General features: G+C 30.7%; 1 pseudogene; it reads left to right on the top strand.

The window, feature by feature from the left end:
* The first annotated feature begins 7,993 nt into the window (after window positions 1-7,993).
* Window positions 7,994-8,976, top strand: LOC120211608 (annotated as a pseudogene).
* The last annotated feature ends 8,677 nt before the right edge of the window (window positions 8,977-17,653 follow it).

Raw genomic sequence — 17,653 nt, 5'->3', positions numbered from 1 at the left:
TTGTGTGTTGGGAGTGATGGATGTGTTAAAAGAAGAAGAAAAAGAAGAGAGAAAAGGGTTAACAGATTTAACATGTCACGTCAGATAAAATTAACGCAAGGTAATCACGTAACATGTAACCCCCTAGACCCGGCCTATGCGTTTCGACTAAGTCTAGTGGATCACATACATAATTCTTAAAGATATTTACTGAAACCGTTATTCAATTTATGTAAAATCACATTATAAATGACATGATATTATACTATCAAAAACCCAACTCATAAATATAATACCAATAAGTAATAAATTAATTGAAAACATGTCTTAAAAATCAAAACCACAATAAACCGAATATAAATCGCAAAAGTGTAAACACTATAAAATCCAATACTTTAAAATAAGGTCCATGTCACCAAAATAAAGTCAACTTGCAAGATAAAACATTACAATCAGATATACTTCAAGAGATATATTGATCCTCCAAGTGCTCGAACCGATGTATCTAACCAATAGTATCTGAAAGGGGGAAAATATTTTCGAAAGGTGAGCTAGGCTCAGTGTGTCCCAACATTTCCATAAAATCACAATAGGTACAAATCATAGTCCAGTAAATCTCACAAATTCGTAAAAGAGTTTAACTTTTGAAAATCATAGTTTAAACCCTTTTCTGGTACACCATCAGTAGTTCCCAAAATTATTTTCCATATAGCTTACTTTATGCACATAGCAAAAATAAAGCCGACTTAAGGATAGGCTATGAAGCTTGTATCCTTAAGCCTAAGTCAATAAGTCCATATAGCTTACCCTAAGCACACAACAAAGGAAATCCGACCTAATGAAACATCTTGGGGCCCTCAAGAGTCACATTAGGCCCATTTAGCTTGATCAGAGCTATTCCATCGTAATTCAATTCCAAAATTCAATTGCACCGTGACATAAATTCCATAAATCCAAAAACATGGTAATCATATACCATTTCAAAACAAAAATTAGATAGCAGCTATATTCCATAAATTGTCACATTAAATTGGTGCATCCATAAAACAATAACCAATGAATTCGGTGTACCACATATTAAAACTAATAAAACAGTTCAGTAATAAGTAGGGAACATACCTCGACAATAGGTTCAAATAGCAAATCTACTGATTGCTGGTTTCACCACACTCTGCTACAGTTTTCGAACCTATTTTACAATAACAATATATTACTTATGAGTAATATAAATAGATCTCTAAAATCATAAAATTTACGGGTCTTACGGGTGAATACTGGCACACGTGGTTTAACTAATCTAGAAGAGCTGGGTCGAGCTGTCGAACGATCCGGAGAGTCTCTTATACCTTCAAACAATAATAATTTATCAGTCCCAAATCCTATTTAATTGTTCAAAGCTAAACTTCTTAAGTATATAAGCATTTTTTGGGTTTGACTATTAATTTGGGGTATTTCGAGTCTGAATTTGGCCAAACGGATTGCGGAATCGGAATCAGGACGTCGAAAAACATAAAGTATGACTTTTCGAAAATTCAAATTCTTGGTCAAAGTTAAAGTCAATCACTTTGACCGTTGATTTGGAGGCCTTCGGGTTTGAATTTAACAAAACAGACAGTGGAAACGGATTCGGCACGTCGAACACTATCAGGATAGGTATACTCGGAAAAGATTTACGGTCGTTTAATGCTCGGTCAAAGCCATTTTAAGTTTTGGTCAAAGGAAATCAACGGTCCACGGTCCACGGTCAACGGTTAACGGTCAACGGTCGGGTCGGGTCGGGTCAACGGTCGGGTCGGGCCAGGTCAGTAGGGTCGAGTTGGTTCAGACCGGTCAAACCGGTTCGAACCGGTCGGAACCGGTCAAACCGGTTTTCCAGAAGCTCACTCTCCTTGCGGCGGCGCGTGTGGCGCGTGAGGACTCCTCCGGTGGCCTAAAAATTCCGGAAAATTTTCTAAAAATTATTTTGAGCGATTTCGAGATACTTACAACGATCGGTTCAAATTTTTGAACGGCGGAGAGCTCGAATTTCAACTCAGCCGAATCTTTGACTGCTCCACCTCCTCACGCGCCGCCATCGACGGCGAACAAAGTTGACACCGGCGGACTTGAAACGGCACAAGGAACACGATGGTGCAGGAGGTGTCGAAAACCGATCAACGATCGGAGATGAATTTAAGATTTTCTCGGCGGTAGTGCTAAATAAACGTCGAGACTTTGACTCGAAATTCACGTCGTTTGGCAGCATTTCGCTATAATTGATTTACTGGGTTTTGTTCACGGGTCGAAGATGAACACGACAGTGGTTTCAATTTTACGATTGGAGGTCGAACGACTTCAGAATCGGACTTGGAAGTAAGGGTACGGGAGGAGAAAAACTTAAGCAATTTAACATTTATGGTTTCTGATTTGAAACCAGAAACACGCTTAAATCACCAAAGCTGCCGACACTTTTAGGATAAATTTAGGGTTTGGTCCATGAATTTCTTTTAACTCTAAAACAAGCTCCAAGTTTTAAAATCTTTCAATTTAGTCCCCAAAATTTACCAATTTTCACAATTAACCTCCAATTTCAATTTAATATTACTCTAAATTTTTTCGGGTTGTTACATAACATGTATTTTATAATATATTTCTAAGATAAGTTTTATTCACATAGGATGTAATTTATAATATATTTCTAAGATAAGTTTTAAATTTATATTTCCAAGACTTATTTTAAAATTTAATATATGCAATTTAATTTTCCTTTCCTCTAACATTTTTTTAATTTCCCATATTTGATCAATTATATTTTGATAAATATATATTATCCCATTTATCAAGAATTTATCTTGAAATTGTTTAAATATGTTTTTATAAATACAAAATATATTGTATAAAGTCACAAAATAATAAATTTGATGTCAAATTAAAGTTATATTCGGATATAGACACTTAGATATTCAATATGAAATTTTGGATATCTGAAAATTTTGTGACTTTATACAATATATTTTGTACTTATAAAAACATATTTAAATAATTTCAAGATAAACTCGTGATTAAATAAAAAAATATATAATTCTTTTAATATGTAATTAGCTTCGATTGCAATTTTTATCAAATATTATTTTTGTCAACAATGTAATACATAACGAGCTTGGTGCGATGATTAAGTGTTATTTAACTAAATAATACTATTGCAAACTATATAACAAACAGTTAAGCAAAACTTTTTTACTAAGTTCCAAAGTCTAAATCTCTTTAAACTCATTTCATGTTTTCCTGACTTTTCACTGATAGACGACGACAGGTGTTATCATCTTATTAGAGCGTTAAATTTATTAAATTTTTTATAATTATAATAAGGACCATACTGATAAGACTTGTAAATATTGAAGGTTAAATTTATTGATTATTTTTAAATTAGGATCAAATTGATGGAACATATAAGTTTTAGGGGTTAAAATCGTTATTATACATGACATCATCATCATCATTTATGAAACTTTTTAATGACTAATGATGAAAATTGGAAAAAATGTAATGTTAGTGTCTAAATTTGCAGAAAAATAGTCTAATGACCAAAATAACAAATTTAATAGTTTGATGACCAATAACGTAGTTTACCCTTTTTGAGAGAAGAATGGGTGGGTTTTGATCTCCCAAAGAAAAGAATAAATAGTGGGATTTTACATTCCATCCAATAATAATACAATTTCCACTAAGATTAGGTGAACGAGGGGTGACATTGCCTTCCATATTGTGAGGTTAATACACTCCCAAATGACTATCAATGGATACTCACATTTCATTTTCAACATGATTAATTATGAACATAAATGAAGTACCACTGCTAACATTGTTCTATATGTCACCTACTTCCGATCATGATCGGGGCTTTACACTCACTAATCCATTATTCTCTAAGTTTTCAGTTGAATATTTTTAAATTTAATTATCGGTATCTGATATGATGACCGATTAATTCGAATCAAGTATTGTAGAGATTCATTATAAAGGCTGGGAGAATCCAACTTGCTCTATTGACAATATCAAGATTCAAACCACTAATATTATTCAGAAGCACTAGTGCCCTATTTCACTAACTAATTGATTGTTGGTAAATTTTGAGGATTCTATTTTATATTTTAAAAATAAATGATGGATTTAGTTTTGATAATCATACATTATTTATATATATTGATTTATTTTGTATTATATCTTAAGAATATTTTTCACCCTTTTAACTCTAATCCTAGACTTTAGGAATGCTAATGACAAAATAGAGATATGTTTTCTTTAACAAGTTAATAGCATATGGATTTTTTAAAACAAATATCAAATTGAATTTATCTAGAATGATAAAAAGTATTTCATCACATAAAAAGTTTTCGTAAAATAATAATAAATAAATCCTTCAAGTAATATTAGGAGACATCTGTAATATTCATTTCAAATTAGTTGATTAATAGACATATAAAAAAATATTATATATATTATCTATATAGATTAAAGATAGAGACGAATTTTATTATATAGATAAATAGATACATGGATAAAGATTAGAAAAAAGAAAACAAATTGCAAAAACTGATTTGATCATGCTTAATTATTATGTGTTTGAATTGAAATATGACACAATAATGAAATTATACCGGAATGGAGGGAAGGTCAATGAAAGTGGCGTACTGGAACTAGTGCTCTCTCCTCGAACCTTATACAAGGCGTTGGACAGTCTTTGAGTTTCGATCTATGTAAACCTTAAACTCTAAATCTTAAATTCGAGCAAATAATATATTAATTGAAACCATAAATCCCAACAAGGGAGGTTTTGCTCTGAGGCGTACTAATATACAACTAAAAAATGACGTGACTGGTTAAATAGGTGACCGGATAAAAGCGTTACTGGAAATGTTATTTGTGTTGGTAATAATAATGGTAATAACTGGGAATATTATAGTCGTATGTAAAATGAGCACAAAAATATTGAATTTAATATAACCGATTAATTACTGAAAATATTATCAACCATAATAACATAACAAGTAGCGCTTATGTAACGTAATAGGTAGCACATTTTAAAGCTGATGGACCTTAGAAATCTAACGATAACAAAATAGGTTAATTACTTAATTTGTTATCAATATTATCAACATATTAGGTAGCGCCTAAAATGTTATCAAAGTTTAAGCTGATGGAGCCTTAGAAATTCAACGATAACAAAATAGGTTAATTACTGTAAACATTATCAACCATAATAACATAACAAGTAGCGCTTATTTAATGTAATAAGTAGCGCCTTTTTAAAGCTGATAGGCCTTAGAAATCCGACGATAACAAAATAGGTTAATTACTTAATTTGTTATCAATATTATCAACAAATTAGGTAACGCCTAAAATATTATCAAAGTTTAAGCTGATGGGACTTAAAAATCCGATGAAAACAAAATATGTTAATTTTTATTTTGTTATTAATATTATCAACATATTAGGTAGCACTTAAAATATTACCAAAATTTAAGCTGATGAAGCCTTCGAAATCTCACGACAACAAAATAGGTTAATTTTTTATTTTGCTATAAATAAATAATAACATATTATGTTGCACCCAATAATATTAGTTTGAATAATGAAGTAGGTTGCAATATGAAATATTAAAGTTGTGTTTAATTATATTAGTAGAATTTAATATATTATGTATCTTTGGATGATAATTATTTGTAAAATAAATATCGATACTACTATGATCTGATGATCGATATTTTAACAAATATCAATACATTTAAATAAGAATACATTATTATTATGGATACATTATTATTAACCTTTAGAGTATATATACTTTTAGAGTAAGTATTCATACTTTCAAATTTTAAAAAATTATTTCAAACGGTTAAGTTGTATATATTTTACCATTTACATTAATGTCGAAACAGTGTATATACTTTTAGAGTAAGTATAGATACATTATTATTAACCTTTAGAATATTCATACTTTTAGAATAAGTATTCATACTTTCGAATTTAAAAAAAATATTTCAAACGGTTAATAGGTAACGTCAATTTTATTTTGTCGTTTTCATTATTAGTAACCTTTAAACAAACCGGTAGATATTTTAACGTAATAGGTAGCGCCTATTTTATTTTACCGTTTACATTATTAATAACCTTAAAAAAAATCGGTAGGCAATTTAACATAATAGGTAGCACTTATTTATCGTAATATGTAGCGCCTATTTAACAAAATAGGTAGCGCCTATTTTATTTTATCGTTTACATTATTAGTAACCTTTAAACAAACCGGTAGGTATTTTAACGTAATAAGTATTATCAACTTTATTTTACCGTTTACATTATTAATAACATTCAAACAAACCGGTAGGTAGTTTAACATAATATATAGCGTTTATTTAATGTAAAAGGTAGCGCCTATTTAACATAATAGGTAGTGCCTATTTTATTTTACCGTATACATTATTAGTAACCTTTAAACAAACCAGTATGTATTTTAACGTAATAGGTAGCGCCTATTTTATTTTACCGTTTACATTATTAGTAACCTTCAAACAAACCGGTAGGTAGTTTAACATAATAGGTAGAACTTATTTAACGTAATAGGTAGCGCCTATTTAACATAATAAGTAGCGCCTATTTAACATAATAAGTATCGCCTATTTTATTTTACCGTTTACATTATTAGTAACCTTTAAACAAACCGGTAGGTATTTTAACGTAATAAGTAGCGTCTATTTTATTTTATCATTTATATTATTAGTAACCTTTAAACAAATTGGTAGATATTTTAATATAATATGTAGATTCTATTTTATTTTTATCGTTTACATTATTAGTAACCTTTAAACAAACCGATAGATAAATTAACATAATAGGTAGCGCCTATTTAACGTAATAGGTAGCGCCTGTTTAACATAATATATAACACTTATTTTATTTTACCTTTTACATTATTAGTAACCATTAAATAAACCTGTAGGTATTTTAACCTAATAGGTAGCCTATTTTATTTTACCGTTTACATTATTAGTAACCTTAAAACAAACCGGTAGATAATTTAACATAATAGGTAGCTCCTATTTTATTTTAACCGGTTAAGTTTTAAATATAAGTATCGATACATACAATATAGGTATGAATACTTTTTCAAGACAATATTTCTATAAATATCCATATTTTTAGAGTAAGTATAGATACATAAGCTATGCAATTTATGTTTCAAATTTTTTTAATAGTTCTTCATATTTTCCACCTACAACATTAATTTAATAATTTCATTTACACAAAAAAAGAATTTAAATTTAACAATTTTAACCAAAGATAATAATAAATATGAAATATCTATGTTTATTATTTTTAATTTAATAATATATACCGTAACATAAAAATAAGTCATTAGACACTTATAATTACTAAATTAATATCTTAAAACTCATCCAAAAGATAACCCTAAATTAATGTTTTTCACAGTGAATTAAGTATGAATCCTTATATATATATGTATCTATACTTACCGAAAGCCAAAGTTTACTGGTTACCAAATTTTTTAATAGTTTTTCATGTTTTCTACCTACAACATTATGAGTTTGTCAACATTTCAAGTAGCGCTTTACCGAATTTGTTAATTATCTTATTAAATTTTTGGTTACGTCGTTTCTTAGTTATATATTAGTCCGTCTTTCTTGAGACAAAACTCCCCCCAACAAGCCCCACCATTGTTGCTCAACCTTCATCTTTCTCCTCTTATCATTACTCCTGCACTTTTATTCTGTCAAAAGTGAACTCCAATTGAACTACTATGCTCAGAGTTGCCCTAATTCTGAAGAGATTATCAAACAAAAAGTCATTAAACTGTACAACAAACATGGAAATACTGCAATCTCTTGGCTTAGAAATCTCTTCCATAACTGCACGGTTAAGATATATATATATATATATATATATATATATATATATATAATTCATTGTTTTTATTTATTTATTGAAATACCTTTCTATAACCGAGATGCTTTTGTCGATGCAGTCGTGTGATGCATCGCTCTTGCTAGGGACGGAGTCGAATCGGAGCAACAATCCGATAGGAGTTTTGGGATGAGAAATTTTAAGTACGTCGATACTATCAAAGAAGCTCTCGAGAAAGAATGTCCCATGACGGTATCTTGTGCTGATATAGTCGCTCTTTCTGCTAGAGATGGCATTGTTATGGTAGTGTAGTGAAATTAACCTATAGAATATTATTATAAAACAAATGTTTATCGTAAGTATGGATGGACTGGGGGGTTACAGAGGTCATTGATCCCTTGAAATGTAACAAATTATCATATAATTTTGATATTTACAGCTTGGAGGACCACGCATGAAATGAAAACCGGTCGGAAAGATAGCAAGCAAAGTTACTTGACTGAGGTAGAAAATACAATCCCCAACCCAATGATGTCATGGAATTGGTGCTTTCTCGCTTTCAATCCATTGGTATCGATATCGAAGGAACGGTTGCTTTATTAGGTATAAATACACTAGAAAGTTAGATTATGTATCTCTACTTCATATAAATTGTTAACTAAACCGAAGATCGAACATTTTATTTCTGTATAGGAGCTCACTCGGTGGGTCGAGTTCATTGTGTGAACTTTGTACACAGACTTTACACCACGGTTGATCCGACGTTGGACCCCGACCATGCCAAGTACCTTAAAAGACGGTGTCCGACGCCCGACCCTGATCCGAAGGCAGTGTTGTACTCAAGAAGTGACCTCCAAACGCCAATGATTCTGGACAATAATTACTATAAGAACTTGTTGAAGTATAAGGGACTGCTCCTCGTAGATCAGCAATTGGCTTCCTATCCAACTACTTCACCTTTTGTGGAGAAAATGGCTGCCGATAATGGATATTTCCAGGACCAATTTGCAAGCTATACTGTTGTTGTCGGAGAACAACCCTCTTACTGAAGATGAAGGGGTGGTTCGAAAGGATTGTCGCTATGTTAATTGTGATTGATGTAATAGTAAAATCTTAATTTAAAACTTACGTCAAGAGTTTATATTTGATGAATTCAAAATAAAATATATTAAAATTTAGCTCGAAGTTTGTATTTGATGCATTCGCAGTAAACAATAAGAGTTGTACATTTTAGTAGATGAATGAATCGTGTGGATAAATCCAATTTAGATTCATATATCTATTAAAATCAAGCTTAACTTGAAACATCTTGAAGTCAAAATATCTGAATTGTACCCATCTAAAATTAAATCGAGTTATATTTACCATGGGAGGCCCCAAATTTTAGAATTTTACTTTTGGGGGCCCTAAACCCACCTATTAGATACTAACTTAATTTGTTATTAGCTAGTTTTACTTTCAAACAGGGCCGATCCAATGAGTTTTAATGTCCTGGGCGAGATAATAATTTTTTGCCCCTATACTTGTATCGTATAATAGATAAAACATAAATAATTTTTTTAAAACAAAAATGTAATAGAAATTATAGTCAAACAATATCATACTAATACAAATCAAAACATACAAGGCTTCAAATATCACCTAAAACAATGTCTTCGTGCATTTTTTTAAGCAAAAACCTCTATTATTTTACGATAATCAACACTTTGTAAAAATTGACTTTCGATGCTTAGAATTGATAATCCGTTCAATCTATCATGAGTCATCGTGCTTCGAAGATAGGATTTCAGAGCTTCAATTTTAAAAAACTTTTTTTCCGCGGAAGCAAATGTAACGGGATTTATAATATTACTATAGTAATTCAATATTTTAGTAATAAATAATTACTTTAACAAATTTAAGAAAAGCTTGGAATGGAAAGTCGAGTTTGAGGGAGAGTGTTAGAAGTCAAACTCAATTATTAAAGAATTGAAACGTGGCAGCAACTTATGATCAAAGCTTGTAGGTGGCAGCAAATCATTGCAATCTTCCATTCTGAATTTTCTTAAAATTATTATCTCGCCTAGGGCATTAAAATTCATTGGACCATTTCAAACCGAAGATGCACTGAAACATAATTTCCTCCACTATGGGAGCTATTCTTGAGCATCCTCTGAACCATTTTATCAGCAAGCACCGAATAGGTTCAGAAAACCTCAGTGCCTCAAAATTGGATAAGCATCTAAGCCTTTGTAGGGTTGAAGGAACTGAATATGCCAACCTGTTAGAAAAGGGTGCAATGCGAACAACCCTGAAAAAATGAAATCACATAGCAATTAACTCCTTACATGTTATGTGTTATAAATCAATGTCAACAAATCATATTCTCAGTTGTTAGAAATTGAGCATTGGGAAGGGTAGATGATACAAAAGAAATGATAATCGTACATCTCCAACCTGTTTGAAATGGTCCAAACAGTAAAACTGATGCCCCGACCTTACATGCTGCCCTGGGCCGTCGCCCATCTGGCACATGTATTGAGTCGACCCTGCTTTCAAGATTATATTTGACCACACGAATCAAGCGACCTTATTGGTTAAGTGATTTATTGTTATTTCTTGAGATCACGAGTTCAAGTATCATGTGTGCAAGTGTATGAACCTTCATTCTTAAAGAATTAAGATTATTTAAATAAGAGTATTATCTTATATTCATCCCAAATATATATATATATATATATATGACGCATAAGTTTAATCTTGGTTCGTTCTTGAATTAAATGATAAAATTAACCACTCGTTAGCTCTACTCCATGACAACATTTTGTCTTCTCTTAATCATGTCGAAAATTGTACTATAAAAAATTATTACCAAAACATATACTTAATTAACTGGTGGGGTTGTCGTTGATTACAAGCTGAAACATTAGTAACGGGGAATGCCAATTAATGATACTTAATTTTGAAACAAATTTAAAGGTTACAGGATTATTTGTTGTAATGTTGATGACTATCCGACAACAACTGGTATCGAATAAAAGTTTTAGGGATTTATTTTTCAGATTTGATATTAATTGTAATAATCTCAGATTTTTTTAGCGGCCAAAATGTTACTTATCTATTGTAGGAAGGCTTGATTTTGATACGCAACCTACAAAATTACACATTCTGGTGGCTACACCCGGACCATCTGATGTGATGCAACTCTCGGGCAGATCATCGATGATAGGATGTGATCATCGGTCTGGTCGGATTATATTTTTGGTCCAATCGGATTAGATTTGATAAAGATTTAAGGAGATTTTAGTAGATTTAAATTTTAATTCGATTTTGGGAAAAAAATTCAAACCGCATTCAATTCGACATAAATATATATAAAATTTATTTTAAGTTCATTTTTATCATATTTGAACCACATGATCCTATAACATTATAGAATACATATGTAACTTCAATTCTTATTTTTTACTAAAAATATATTCTCTTTTTGCTTAGTCAATTAATCTTGTATCTCACTCAATTGGGTCTTTTTACTGCAATTGTTTACAAATTATTTCTTCCCATCAATTTTTTGACTCTTTTTTACTTCCATTAATATTTTACCCTCAAAATATATTCTTTAAAATATAATATTATAAATATATTTTATAATATAATTTGTATAGAAACTCGAATAACTCGACTCGAATTTCTTAAACTCGACTCAACTTAAAAAAATTTAAAGTTAAGTTCGAGTGAAAAAATATGACTCATCAACTCAAATAACTCAAATTGTTTTGACTCGACTCGACTTAATCGAATGTTTATCTCTAATTATAAAGTCTAATCAGATTAAACTGTAACGAATTCAAATCGAATGCTCGTCTCTATATGTACACTTAACTTAGACTTACTAGCCAATACAGTTGTTTAAAATACTTGAAATATATGTTTGTCCACCTATATAATCACGTGTAGAGGTATAATCACTTATCTGACTTCTGAATAAAACATTAGGGTATGTTTGTTTGCCGTAAAATGAATTACAGAATTGATTTTCCTCAAAATTCTATGTTTGTTTCATATAATTTGTTTTTTGGAAAATATTTTCATGTGTTTGTTTCACGTAATTTGTTTTTCGAAAAATGTTTTTCAGTGTTTGGTTGGAGGAAAACTGGTTAGTTAACATAAAACATTTTCCTGGTCAACATAATTTCATTTTGTGTTTTCTGAAAAATGACTTACGGTCTAATTTTCTGTAAATCATTTTCCGAATTTTTCACTTCAAAGAATAAATCCTCAAAATAATTTTATTTTATGAATTTCATATTAATAAAACATTTTAATATCATTTTAATCATATTAATTATTAAAATATTTAAAATATATTTATTAATATATCTAATAATATGATATTATATTTTTAATATTATAATAAAATAATCAATTATATTATAATAATATAATATAAGATATTATATTTTTATTTTAATAATATATAATAAATTATTTATATATTTAATAATGAATAATATTATTTATATATTTAATATTAATATAATAATATTTTAATAATATATTTAAATTATACTAATTAATATTTTTAAAATATAATATAACACTATTACTTTAATAAATAATTAATATAATTTATAATATATTTATTTCAAAAATATACCAATATTAATTTTTAATTAATAAAATTATAAAAATAATATTTAATAATAAATAAATTATTTTAATATTTTTAAAAAAAATAATATTAAGTTTTATGATAAATAATATTATTTATTGTATTTAATATTTGTAATAAATAATTTTTAAAAAACTCATCAACTAGTGGAAAAAATGTTTAAACAACATCTTCAAACATCGTAAAACGTTTTCCAAATGTTTTTCAGAAAAATATAATTCATTTTATGAATAATCATTTTCCAGAATTCAAATTCCATTAATTCAAATTCTAAAAAATCAATTATACCCAAACAAACATACCCTTAGTTTGAGTTGAATTCAAGACTTAAATTTAAAATTGATTAATTTCAATTTTAAAACGATAATTTGATTTGATATAAACATGTAATTTTTTGATGTTGTTTGACTGAATCCGTTCATTAAATAAATAATTAAATTGGGTTATTATTGATTTTGATCTCAAACTTAGACTTGTGACTGTTTGATTCAACTATGGGGCAAATCATCAATGATTGGATGCCTCTGGCTCCATTCTGAACGTCCACGGTCCAGCTCAGCAATCAAACCAAACAAGCAAACTGAAAGTTTCTTTTTTTCTATGAGAAATATTTCAAGGAAAAAAGTAAATATATATTTTTACTTATTTTAGTATTTACTTATAATGTGATATATAAATTTTTTATATAATAATGTATTTAATTTTTTTTAATGGTAAAAATTAAAATTTAATAAGTTTAATAATCATCAGTATTAAATTTATTAATCACTAATCTAGATTAAATTTTGTAAAAGCTCATTACCGGAGCAATCTTCCCAACACAGTTTGCTTAATTTGCTTGTTAGAGTCGGGCTCTTATTTGAAGGAAGTACAACCGTATTCAGGCTCTTAAGCTCATGAATGGAGATTGGTGCTTTGATGAGCGATGTCATTTTTGCTAAACTTACAAGGATGAAGGCCAGCTGTCGGGTAAATTTCCCATCTAGAACTCCTTTCCCAAGCTCTCAATTGTTGATATCCAGAAGTTGGATGCCACTGTTACAGATTTAGAAATTAAGCAAGCTCTTTTCGATATGAGCCCTCTCAAAGCTAAAGGTAAGATGTCTTCCATGCCATGTTCTTTCAGAGCCAGTGGACACTGTAGTTCGTTCTGTTTGCGAGTGGGTTAAAGGAATTTTCAATGGTAATCCCATAGACACTGAGCTTAATCAGACTATTCTTGTGCTTATCCCTAAAATTGATAATCTTGAATCTTTTGCTGATTTTCGACTAATTAGCTTATGCATTGTCCTCTATAAATTGATTGTGCAGATTATTGCTAATAGATTAGGATAATCTTTCCTAAGATTATCGCTCCGAATCAAGCGAGTTTTATTGCAGGAAGAAATATCACGAATAATATCATGGTGGCTCAAGAAGTGATCCACTCTATGAGACATAAAAGAGGTAAAACTAAGTGGATGGCGATCAAAGTTGACCTTGAGAAGGCCTATGATCGTTTTGGTTGGGACTTCTTTCCAGACTCGCTTGAAGATATGGGATGCCTGGCAATACTCGTTGTATCATAACGGAAGCGGTCAGGTCGTCCTCAATGCAAATCCTCTGGAATGGCTCCCTTACGGAAGAATTTAGACCTTCCAGAGGCATTCGCCAAGGGTACCCTTTGTCCCGTACCTTTTCATCCTTTGTATGGAATGACTAGGCCAGAGCATTAAGTACGCCATGGACATAGGGCTCTGGGAGCCTATGATACTCTCTTGTGGTGGTCCCTCTCTATCTCATATCTTCTTTGCTGATGACTTAGTCCTATTCTGCAGAGTTAATCAGGATCAAGCTGCCCTTTTAAAATCGATTCTGGTCCAGTTCAGTCGCTTCTCAGGACATAGAGTTAACTCAAACAAAACTAGAGTTTTCTTCTTGGCCAATGTAGAGTAGGATTTGGCAGATAACTTATGCAATTTGCTTGGGTTCCAACTGTCGAGTAACCTTGGCAAGTATCTCGGAATGCCTCTCTTCCAAAAATAGGTAACGAATAGCACTTTCAGTTCCTCATCGAGAAAGTGCAAAATAAGCTAAGTGGATGGGCTGCTTCTAATCTCTCTCTCGCATGTCGAATTACTTAATCCACTTTATTGGTGGTCTCCAACTATTTTATGTAGACTGTGGCGATCCCTAAAGGAGTTTGTTATCAACTGGAACAAATTGTGAGACGCTTCATTTGGGGTGATACAAAGGATAAACCTAAAATGGCCATTGTTAAGTGGACTGACCGCTGCCAACCTATGGCTAATGGGGGCTCGAGTTAAGGTCTCTCAATGCTCAAAATGAAGCTTTTCTGATTAAACTGGGTTTTAATTTGCTAATGAAACCTGATGCTCTCTGGGTTAAAATCGTGAGAGCGGAGTACAAGGTAACAGAGGTGGTGTCTACGCATATCGAAACGAATAATGGTTCCTTTGTTTAGAAGTCTTTAAATTGGATATGACACTACATTCAGGACAACGTGTGCTGGTCAGTGGGTAATGGCCATAACATCAGTTTTTGGTTTGATTCGTGGATTAGCGGATGGTACCCTTTAGCGGATTATATCAATGATAACCAAATCGTTAGACGTAATGCGATGGTTCGGGACTTCACCATGGATGATAGGCAGTAAAATATCTGTCTTCTTAACCAGATCCTCCTTCTCGTGACGACGTGGGAGAAGACTTACCTATGTGGCGATGGGATAACTATGGTTCTTGTTCAGTGAAAATGACCTACTTCCTTATTCAAAAGGAGAGCTGGGACCCAAGTGATTCCAAATGGCAGTTAGCGTGGAACTATGAGTGGCCGCAGAGAATAAGAAATTTTATTTGGACAGTCATTCGAAGGCGTCTTATGACTAATGCTGAGCAGAAATGCCATGGAATTACGGCGGATGATAAATGCCCACTTTGCAGCGCTGGAGAAAAAAACAATAATCCATATTCTTAGAGATTGCTCTCATGCTCGTATGATTTAGTCTCAATTGATTCTATGACAACATGCTATGATATTTTTCTCTTACCCTCTCTTGGATTCGATGCATTTGAATTTAACTAGTAGTGCAGGGTTGGATAACATGGAGTACAAGTGGAAGCATCTCTTTGTAATCCTTATTTGGAGGATATGGAAATATCGAAACAATGTGGTCTTCAATGACTCAATATAGGCGGTTTGGAGTATATTCGGCAAAAGGTTGGGCTACAAATATCAAGAAGAATCATAATACATCAACCAACTGCAGCCGAAGCAATTGCAGACTCTCGAAGTGGAAAAAACTGATGCATGGTTGTTTTAAACTCAACACAGATGAAGCTATGCACACTGGGACTATGGAGGTAGTGTGTGGAGGAGTTATCCGGGACCACACTGGGGCTTGGGTTGCTGATTTTAGCAGAAGCTTAAGCCGTTGCACAACTTTCCAAGCTGAATTATGGACTGTTATGGAAGGTCTTGAAATAGCTTGGAATATGGGTGTTCGTGTTCAAAACATGGAGCTTGACAACCAGGAAGCTGCAACATGCCTTAATTCGGATCCACAACTAACGAGCTTTCGCACATCAGGAGAATTAGAGGAGTTCTCTGACGTCAAAGGAAAACCACGATCAACTAAGAGGCTAATAAGCTTGCTAATAGTCTGGCTGGACTCGGGCACAAAAGGAACCTGGGTTCTCTCGTTTTTTCTGCACCACCACCGGCTGTTTTAAGCGTTTTTAATTTTGATTATATTGCATCAGAAAATATACCAGTCCACTAGATCCTAGTGGCTTCTCTTGTAACAAATAAAAAAAAATCTAATGTCTCATCCCACTAGATCAACTAATTGTTGGTATTTTTTAGTTTTTTAACGGTGTAATTAGGAATATAACTTTTCTTATTAATTAGATATTTATTAATTTTTACTTTTAATATAATTAAGTATTTAATAGTATTTTAAATTGTAAATAATCATATTTAAAATTTTAATGTATAACCAATACTATTCATTCAATTAAATGATGTTGAAATTATAAAGTACAAAACAATCATGATTGAAAATATATAATTAAAATATTAAATATATTATTTTAAATAGTACGAGGCAATGACATATATATATATTAAGATAGACACATGTCCATCCTAAAATTTAAATTTATTTATATTATTTTTTTTATTTTATTAATTATGTCCACTTTAAAATTTTATTTATGCTTATTGAATTTGAAAGTTTTATGTTATTACTATATATGTACTCACATTTAAAAATATTTATGGATTTGTCATTGGTCTGAGGTGATTATAAGGTAGTATATGTTCATAATATCTCTTTGTCATTGACAATGCATACACCTTACAGGCATACTTACTCATACTCGAGACCTTAAAAAGAATAACATTCTCTTTATTTATTGACGATACATGATGAATTAAAAAATATTAAATACTTAATCGTGCCAAAGGAAAAAAGCTTGGTATTTAATTGCATAAAAAAGTTAGATACCTTGTTATAAAAAAAATGTAAGTACCATATTGCATGCAAATATCAAAGTTAGATAAAATAATAATAATAATTTTACCCATAGAAAGAAGAAAAAGAGCTGTAGAAAAAAAAGGAAAAATCTTTATATAAACCTTTCTGATCACGTCATCTATAGAAAATCGTCTATTTTATTATTATTTTTCTTTATGTCATATTTTCTCACCAAATTTTAACTTTTTCCTTCTTCAAATGAACATAGATAGGTGATTGAAAATTAATTTTAAGTGAATTGATATAAATTTTTAAAAAAATAATGAAGTGTATAATTTTTACTGATTACAACTATGAATGAAATAGTAAAAAAATCTATAAAATATTTTTTTGTGAAAAAAACTTATTGATTCTAATGTGATGACGTGGAAGGCCGATGTGGCAGGTTTATACTCATCTTAACTAGTACAAATGTTAGTTTCAGTTTATCATGGTTTTTTTAATGTTATCCTATACTTTTAAAGGCGGTTATGGAAATTTAGATATAAAAAAAGGATAAACTACACGTTTAGTATTTCAACTATTACTTTTATTTTATTTTGGTCACCTAATTATTTTTTAAAAAGTCATACTTAACATTTAGATTT

The sequence above is a fragment of the Hibiscus syriacus genome, unplaced genomic scaffold (genome assembly GCF_006381635.1).
Source record: "Hibiscus syriacus cultivar Baekdansim isolate YM2019G1 unplaced genomic scaffold, ASM638163v2 tig00109978_pilon, whole genome shotgun sequence".
NCBI classification, from domain to species: domain Eukaryota; kingdom Viridiplantae; phylum Streptophyta; class Magnoliopsida; order Malvales; family Malvaceae; genus Hibiscus; species Hibiscus syriacus.
The sequence above is the reverse complement of the archived record's forward strand: the minus strand, read 5'-3'. Positions and strand labels throughout refer to the sequence as shown.